This window comes from Salmo salar, chromosome 01 (assembly GCF_965601325.2).
Source record: "Salmo salar chromosome 01, fSalSal1, whole genome shotgun sequence".
Classification (NCBI taxonomy): Eukaryota; Metazoa; Chordata; class Actinopteri; order Salmoniformes; family Salmonidae; genus Salmo; species Salmo salar.
The window spans coordinates 153765272-153774878 of record NC_138291.1 but is presented as its reverse complement, the minus strand read 5'-3'; positions in this window follow the sequence as shown (position 1 = coordinate 153774878).

Sequence of the window (9607 nt, the reverse complement as noted above, 5' to 3'; positions counted from 1 at the left end):
AGGGAGCGTGCAATTGGCATGCTGACTGTAGGAATGTCCACCAGACCTGTTGCCAGAGAATTCAATGTTCATTTCTCTACCATAACCTGCCTCCAATGTCGTTTTAGAGAATTTGGCAGTACATCCAACCGGCCTCACAACCGCAGACCATGTGTATGGTATTGTGTGGGCGAGCAGTTTGCTGATGTCAACATTGTGAACAGAGTGCCCCATGGTGGCAGTGGGGTTATGGTATGGGGAGGCAGGCATAAGCTACGGACAACGAACACTGATGTGACAATGATGCTCTGGATCTTGTATTCTTGTTTCTTGTTTCTTGTTTCTGCCATTATCCAGCAACTTCGCACAGCTATTGAAGAGGAGTTGGACAACATTCCACAGGCCATAATCAACAGCCTGATCCACTCTATGCGAAGGAGATTCTGCACTGCATGATGGTGGTCAGACCAGATACTGACTGGTTTTCTGATCCATGTCCCTACCTTTTTTTAAAAATAGGTATCTATGACCAACAGATGCATATCTGTATTCCCAGTCATGTGAAATTCATAGATTATTTCAATTGACTGATATGAACTGTAACTCAGTAAAATCTTTGAAATTGTTGCATGTTGCATTTATATTTTTATTCAGTATATTTAAATTAAAAGCTAACTAAGTAAATCGAAAAACACCTGGCCACAGCAGTAGGCATGTATTTTCTTCAATTAAATATACTGCTCAAAAAAATAAAGGGAACACTAAAATAACACATCCTAGATCTGAATGAATGAAATAATCTTATTAAATACTTTTTTCTTTACATAGTTGAATGTGCTGACAACAAAATCACACAAAAATAATCAATGGAAATCCAATTTATCAACCCATGGAGGTCTGGATTTGGAGTCACATTCAAAATTAAAGTGGAAAACCACACTACAGGCTGATCCAACTTTGATGTAATGTCCTTAAAACAAGTCAAAATGAGGCTCAGTAGTGTGTGTGGCATCCACGTGCCTGTATGACCTCCCTACAGCGCCTGGGCATGCTCCTGATGAGGTGGCGGATGGTCTCCTGAGGGATCTCCTCCCAGACCTGGACTAAAGCATCCGCCAACTCCTGGACAGTCTGTGGTGCAACGTGGCGTTGGTGGATGGAGCGAGACATGATGTCCCAGATGTGCTCAATTGGATTCAGGTCTGGGGAACGGGCAGGCCAGTCCATAGCATCAATGCCTTCCTCTTGCAGGAACTGCTGACACACTCCAGCCACATGAGGTCTAGCATTGTCTTGCATTAGGAGGAACCCAGGGCCAACCGCACCAGCATATGGTCTCACAAGGGGTCTGAGGATCTCATCTCGGTACCTAATGACAGTCAGGCTACCTCTGGCGAGCACATGGAGGGCTGTGCGGCCCCCCAAAGAAATACCACCCCACACCATGACTGACCCACCGCCAAACCGGTCATGCTGGAGGATGTTGCAGGCAGCAGAACGTTCTCCACGCCGTCTCCAGACTCTGTCACGTCTGTCACGTGCTCAGTGTGAACCTGCTTTCATCTGTGAAGAGCACAGGGCACCAGTGGCGAATTTGCCAATCTTGGTGTTCTCTGGCAAATGCCAAACGTCCTGCACGGTGTTGGGCTGTAAGCACAACCCCCACCTGTGGACGTCGGGCCCTCATACCACCCTCATGGAGTCTGTTTCTGACCGTTTGAGCAGACACATGCACATTTGTGGCCTGCTGGAGGTCATTTTGCAGGGCTCTGGCAGTGCTCCTCCTGCTCCTCCTTGCACAAAGGTGGAGGTAGCGGTCCTGCTGCTGGGTTGTTACCCTCCTACGGCCTCCTCCACGTCTCCTGATGTACTGGCCTGTCTCCTGGTAGCGCCTCCATGCTCTGGACACTACGCTGACAGACACAGCAAACCTTCTTGCCACAGCTCGCATTGATGTGCCATCCTGGATGAGCTGCACTACCTGAGCCACTTGTGTGGGTTGTAGACTCCGTCTCATGCTACCACTAGAGTGAAAGCACCGCCAGCATTCAAAAGTGACCAAAACATCAGCCAGGAAGCATAGGAACTGAGAAGTGGTCTGTTGTTCCCACCTGCAGAACCACTCCTTTATTGGGGGTGTCTTGCTAATTGCCTATAATTTCCACCTGTTGTCTATTCCATTTGCACAACAGCATGTGGAATTTATTGTCAATCAGTGTTGCTTCCTAAGTGGGCAGTTTGATTTCACAGAAGTGTGATTGACTTGGAGTTACACTGTGTTGTTTAAGTGTTCCCTTTATTTTTTTGAGCAGTGTATTTTTCAATTAGGCCAACAGTTGATAATGGGTAAAACAGTCCATAGTCACATTAAGAACATTTATGTCATTCTGAAATGTGTGCATTTTCTAAAACTATGACCTTTAATGGCTTCTAGTCTGGAACAAATCACATTGGTTATTTTAGTGTGGGTGATGTACTGCCAGTGTGTCCAGATGGGAAATGCCATGGACCATTTCTTATTGAAAAGTGTGTCTGTGTTCTGAATGGTCAAAGTTAGCCAATCTGTGATGACTAATTAGTCTGTCAGTTGACCATTTCTTCACCTTGTTTTTTATATTGTCTTACAGGGTTCATGTATTTGTCTCTGTAGATAACAAACATTCTTTATTTTTAGGAGGTGGGCGGGATGGGATAAAGTGCGTTTCACAGGCCTTCTGTTCCATAAGACAACATGTAAGGACCAAATGGATGGATGCTATGTGGGGTGACTACAGCTAGGATGACAGAAACAGGATGTCATGACTATAAATCTACTTTATTTACAGAAAATCCAGAGAGGGTGACTGAAATCAGGACAAGTGGAGAAACCACTCAAACAGACAGACATCACTGAAAGTTGTGGAAAACACAGAGTAATGACATGGGAAAGACATAACTGAAACCACATTGAACTTTTATAACCTGTGATTGAACTGATGATAAAACAGAACCTCCAAATCGTATTGTTGATCCATTCGTTCGTGACTTTCTTTATAAACCACATGTGGAGAAGACAAACAGTCCGAACCCCACCGAGTTATTCATTCACAGCATGGAACTGTATTGACCTCTGTATGTGTCCAGTAGTGTTGTGGATACTGTAGTTATAACAGAGAGAGGGGTGTTTATCTGTTGGTGGCCAGTGTGTTTCAGGCCTCTCCCTCCTCAGGTGTTTGCTTGGTGATGTGTGTGGTTATTGGAGTACAGCTGTACACCACATGTCCATGACAGATCTGACTCTATAACATAACTAGAATGCTTGTTTTATGCACTATGGATGCCATTCTACTTCATTCTATCATAAATACCTGATAAAATAGGAAGTCAAGGCAACATGAAAGACTGCAGACTTTTTACACTCCTCAATATGTCTTTTCTTAACTTTTCTCTCCTTGAAAGTCGAGTGGCAGGGTAGAGGATAGGGTACCGATTCCATGTTTGCTCTTGGGCGAGGAGAGGGGGTAGCAGCTAGTCCAGAGCAGCGTTCAAGGTGTTTGTGTGTTACAGAGAATCACATATTAACTGCAACACCACTATAGAAAAAAAGGCCCTTTGAAGTGCGAGGCCAAGATGGGCAGACCAGCTGACTACACTGACGATGCCAACCCAAACACCAGGCCTCAGTCTCGGGGGTTTGAGGGGGGAAAAAAGACCCCAGCCACGCACCGAGGGGAGACAGTGCCTCTCACATAACGCAGGGCCCTTCTGAACACAGCAGCGCACTTCTTTAAAACAACACCAAGAGGCAGGCCGCACCAAACAGGCTAAAGTGTTATTCCAGCTAGGTAAACACAGGGCACAGATCTAACAGTGATGAATGCCACATATTAACAGGCACAAATTGAATTATGTTGTTGAAATTCCATGCATTCTGCTGGCCAGTTTGAGATTGGGGTGATTGAAATCTATGAGTCTTTCCACTTACGGCGTGAGGATTTCTGAACCATGGACACTTCCACTGACGTGGACACTTCTTAGGATGTGTGCCCAAGGGTGCTTTCAGGCAGCAGGCACTATTACATTGGGATTTAGAGATGAATACAAAATAATTAGGGTCTGAATGGAAGATAGAAGTTCAGATCTGATGTAAGGTCAGTTTTGCTCTATAGCTAATGGATAAGGTTAGGCTTGGATAAAAGGCAACGGATGAAAGCCGATCCTAGATCAGAGGCCACCTCCACCTAAATCACTCATTAGATACAGTGCAGAGATACCATAAAAGCTATATGGACCCAAATAGGTCTGAGTCATGAAGGGGTCGCTAAATGCAATAACAAGAGGCAAAGCCATCTTCTCATCTTTGAGCACTTAAGGATGTATAATCTCCCACACACATACACAGGTTACACACACAAAGAGATTTGCAGAGATACCAGTAGCCATGGTGATGGTCAGACAACAAGTAATCAAGATGCAGAGTATAAATAGCAACACAAGCTCTCTGGTTGTTGTGTAAGAGAGAGACAAAAAACATGTTTTGCGGAAAGTATTTAGTGATTTTGTTTTTCTTAGTGAGGCGAAGGAATAATTCATTATATGGACATGCTCGATAGAATCTGATCCCCTTCCAATTCACACACGCCTCGGTGACCAAACTGTTAATATTGGGTTTCGGAATGTTGTTCCAAGACTCTAGATTATGAGCATTAGTAATGTTGTATTTCAAAGGGGACTTGCACATTTGTTATGAATGTTGTGCATTGACTATTTTTAAGTGGGAAATAGGTAAGGGTTTGTAATGTGTGAGACCTTTTCACTCTCTTTTCTTAGGTCTTTCTTATCGAAGTGTTAATTCAACTAATTAGTTCCAATATAAGTAATGACAAGTAGAAACTGTGTGTGATTCATGGCATGATGTGTTTGTTGCTGTCACGACTTCCTCCGAAGTCGGTCCCTCTCCTTGTTCGGGCAGCGTTCGGCGGTCGACGTCACCGGTCTTCTAGCCATCGCCGCTCCACCTTTCATTTTCCATTTGTTTTGTCTTGTTTTCCTGCACCCCTGGTTTACATCTCCTCATAATTACTATGTGTATTTAGCCCTCTACACCCTCCATGTCTGTGTGGGGTATTGTTTATTGTCAAGGTTGGCACGCTTCCGGCTGGTTTGCGCCGGGTTTTGTTTTGTACCCGTGCTTTGTGGCAGCCGGTACTTTGTACTTGGTTGTTGTACTTTGTGCTGCCTCACTTGTTCTTTGTGCATTTGTTTTTTGTGACGTGGTTGCGTTCTGTTCTAATAATTGCCTCAGTAAAGTGCTTTGTCCACTCATCTCTGCTCTCCTGCACCTGACTTCCATGCACCAGCTACACCCACCGTTTGACAGTTGCCAAATTGTTATTCTGCTCCCATGTGAATGATACAAAGAGAAAATGTCTCAAGGAATTCTGATGATTTCAACCAAAAAGTCTTCATAAATCACAACGCATTAATAATCTGGTTGGGAGGATCGTTTTGCGCCATATGAAAAATCAAATCTTGACAAGTCTAGCTTCAATTAAACATTGACTGGATTTCTGACCACGCTTTATACTGTGGAGGTAGACCATTCCAGACACATGGGCTGTCTGATGGCTCATGTAAAAAAGACTTGAGCGGTTAAGCCTTTACAAGAAACTCCTCTGTTGTGTTACTCAGTAACAGGAGCCCATCATGTTTGGTTTGCTGTGACAGACTACTCCATGACTTACTCCGTGATTTGTCTGTTTGTCACATGTTTTTGTTATAGGCTATGGTATATTCAATGGAGCTGCTCATCATAGAAAATAGATTAATATACTGTAGAATCACCAAGGCCATAAAATTTAAAGCATATAGACAGTGCATTTGGGAAGTATTCAGACCCCTTAACTTTTCCCACATTTTCTTATGTTACAGCTTTATTCTAAAATTAATAAAATAAATGTTTTCCTCATCAATCTACACACAATACTCCGTAATGACAAAGCGGAAGGGTACCAAAAACATTCTGCAGCATTGATGGTCCCCAAGAACACAGTGGCTTCCATCATTCTTAAATGGAAGAAGTTTGGAAGAACCAAGACTCTTCCTACAGCTGGCCACACAGCCAAACTGCGCAATCAGGGGAGAAGGGCCTTGGTCACGGAGGTGACCAAGAACCCGATGGTCACTCTGACAGAGCTCCAGATGGAAGCTACTCCTCAGTAAAAGGCAAATGACACCCCCCTTGGAGTTTGCCAAAAGGCACCTAAAGAACTTTCAGACCATGAGAAACAAGATTCTCTGTCTGATGAAACCAAGATTGAACTCTTTGGCCTGAATCCCGTGTCACATCTGTAGGAAACCTGCCACCATCCCTATGGTGACGTATGGTGGTGGCAGCATCATGCTGTGGGGATGATTTTTAGTGGCTGAGACTGGGAGACTAGTCAGGATGGAGGGAAAGATGAACAGAGCAAAGTACTGAGAGATTCTTGATGAAAACCTGCTCCAGAGCGCTCAGGACCTCAGACTGGGAAGGTTCACCTTCCAACAGGACAACGACCCTAAGCACACAAATACAGGTGTGCCAAGCTTGTAGCGTCATACCCAAGAAGACTTTGTAATTGCTGCCAAAGGTGCTTCAACAAAGTACTGAGTAAAAGGTCTGAATACTTATGTAAATGTGACATTTCTGTTTTCTATTTTTAATACATTTGCAAACATTTCTAAAAACAATTTCATCCATTTTAGAATAAGGCTGTAATGCAACAAAATTTAGAAAAAGTCAAGGGTTCTGATTACTTTCCAAATGCACTGTACATGCAAACAGCCATTCACTTAGAGATATGTATTATTTCACTGAAATCCCTCATGCAGAAATTTGAAAGGTCTAGTCATTTTGGGGATGATTGTGCTGTAAAGTTTCCGCTTTAGGACGTATTAAAAGTGTGCAGGCACATATTTCTTTTAACAACGTACGTAATTGTTTTTGCCTTGCACCTGAACTGAGTAAAGCTGGTGTGGAGCTTACTGTTTTTCTCAATTGCGTACAAGCAATTTTCGGATCTGTGTTGAAACGTAAAGTATGCTCAAGTCCATTTTAGCACTAGCTAGCGATCTTGCTAACCTTGTCTAGCTAGCTCATGTTATGTTGTTGCTTTTTTTTTTACTACTACACCATATTAAAAAGAGTTTGATTTGTCATAAGCATTGATTTAGGTTAAACTTTGCCACAGATGGAAACCACTGGACTATCTTTTACTTCGCCAACTATTGTTATCTCCAAATGTGTGTAGTCTTCCATCAATTGCAACCGCAAATCTGCTAGAAAAATTGTTCGAAAGAATCAGAAGAAGCTCCGGTAATATGGATAACTATTGAAATGCGAAATTCTAATGGACACGGTACAACCCTTGGTATGTAAACTGCTGGCAGGCTTTGGCTACTGTACAGCAAAGCCAAATCAGCAAGTGCTCATGGTTCTCACATGGGAAGTGAAATGATAGGCTACAATGACTTGCCTCAAGATCATGCACGCAGATGACATGTATAAATGGAGCGTGTAGTGAGGCAAAACTCTAGTGGTCAAAACCATTCATCTTGGGGCGACGGGTGGGAGCGGATTTGCAAAATGTTATCATATCACACAATTATACAATTTTATAAAACGGTCTGATATATGTATTTTTAATACAGACTAGCTCAAAAATAAGTGAAAATTGACAAATGATCCAATGGATTATGATAATTTTATGTTAAAAATAGTGGAGGTTAAAAAACAAGATTCCAGCCCTCAGTTGGTAGAGCATGGTGTTTGCAACGCCAGCATGGTGTGTGCAACGCTAGGGTTGTGGGTTCGATTCCCACGGGGGGCCAGTACAAAAAAATATATTTTAAAAAAATGCATGAAATGTATGCATTCACTACTGTAAGTCGCTCTGGATAAGAGCGTCTGCTAAATGGCTAAAATATAAATGTAATTTTTATTTGCTTCATGGCTCAGGCGGCCAAGTGTACACAAGGATGTTTGGCTCATCTCAGTTGCAAAGAGGAATAACTTTGCAGCTGTTTCTGATTAATTAACAATGCCATGCTGGTGGGTGGTAACGTTCAATTAAAACCCTCAATTAAAACCCAGCCCTGAAATGAAACTTAGGCTGAAAATATTTTGTGTGTCATATTGTAGGAAAAGATACCACATTCACATGGTTATGTTACTTCAAGCCCAAATATATCATACTTTGACTAAAATAATGACTTATTGCCTTAAATCGTTGTGCAACATCATGGGTATGCTCTGGCCATCGTCTTTCAGCTCTAAAAAGTGGACTTCTACTGGTGTGGGCGTTTAAATAAAATGTCATCATTCAATACAAAATTCACTGTTAAGTGTTTAGTTCACAGAATATTAACACATTGTTTTCATCAGAATATAAATATGTGCAATTGTGTTCATTGTTTCGGCAAGCAGTAAATACTACTGCACCAAATTCTAGTGTCATACCATGTAAAATATACGGAAAGATCTAGTCAATGGGGACCGTCTAATTGTGATGATTTTTTACAATATTGCGGATGTGCAGAGATGCAGAGAATGAAGTTGAGTTCTAAGTCATTTTGGGTTACTCCTAAGTCATCATCTTCAACATTGTGGCCTTCCATTATAGAGCTTTGCTTTGATGTTAATTGAGGTGTATCAGTTGTGTGCCTCCATTGTATTCACCTTTCCTTATTTCCATTGTGGATAGTGCTTCTGTGCACCAATGGAAATTCTACAAAACAATGAGCAAACCAGCCTTTGGAATTGGATTGTGATGATGCCATGAATGAATCCTGCACACACTATGCTTTAAAAAAAAAAAATATCAGGAAAAATATTTGATTTGATGTGTATGAAATTAATTCCTAGGGGAGATGCTTTGGAGAGAAAAATATTGCTAAATTGTCAAGATTTAGACAGACACAGGGCAGTGTTTCTCCAATCACAATGCCTCCAAACACAACAGCATCTTCTTTATTCACTGTAATTGTACCTCAGGGGGCCATTTCTTCTCTAGGAACCAAAACAATGCATTTCACATACCTGCATTTCATGCCATACCTTCCATCCTCTACATATCCCTTTCATTTGTCTTTCCTCTCACAAGAAACACCTCAGTCTGTATTGTCACACACACATACACGCACACGCATGTACAAACGCACACACACACCCCCTTTTTAAGAGCAGAAAGCATTGGCATTTTTTTTATAAGATGGCTGTCTGGTGAATAGACAGGAAGCTACATTTAAATGTTGCTCCATTCTCTGGACAGCTGTTGGGAATCAGTGTATACCCTGCCATCCCTCTTCACATCCCAAGGGTCTCGGGAGAAAACTTGTCATGACTGGCTGCTTTGTCCACAACCAATGGGCACATCTGAGGACAAATCCATCCACCCATTTAGATCACGTACTGACTATATGCCATGTAGCTGCACAGTGCAAATACTGAAAACAGGATTTTGAAATAAGGGTGTGGACACAAATACACATTGAGTGATGTGAATGTTAGCTACATAAAATATAGTGCCTTATGCGCCAAATTATATTAACTTTACACCAAGGATTTAATAACAAAATTATATTATAGAATGTTGTGTGTGCTGAAATT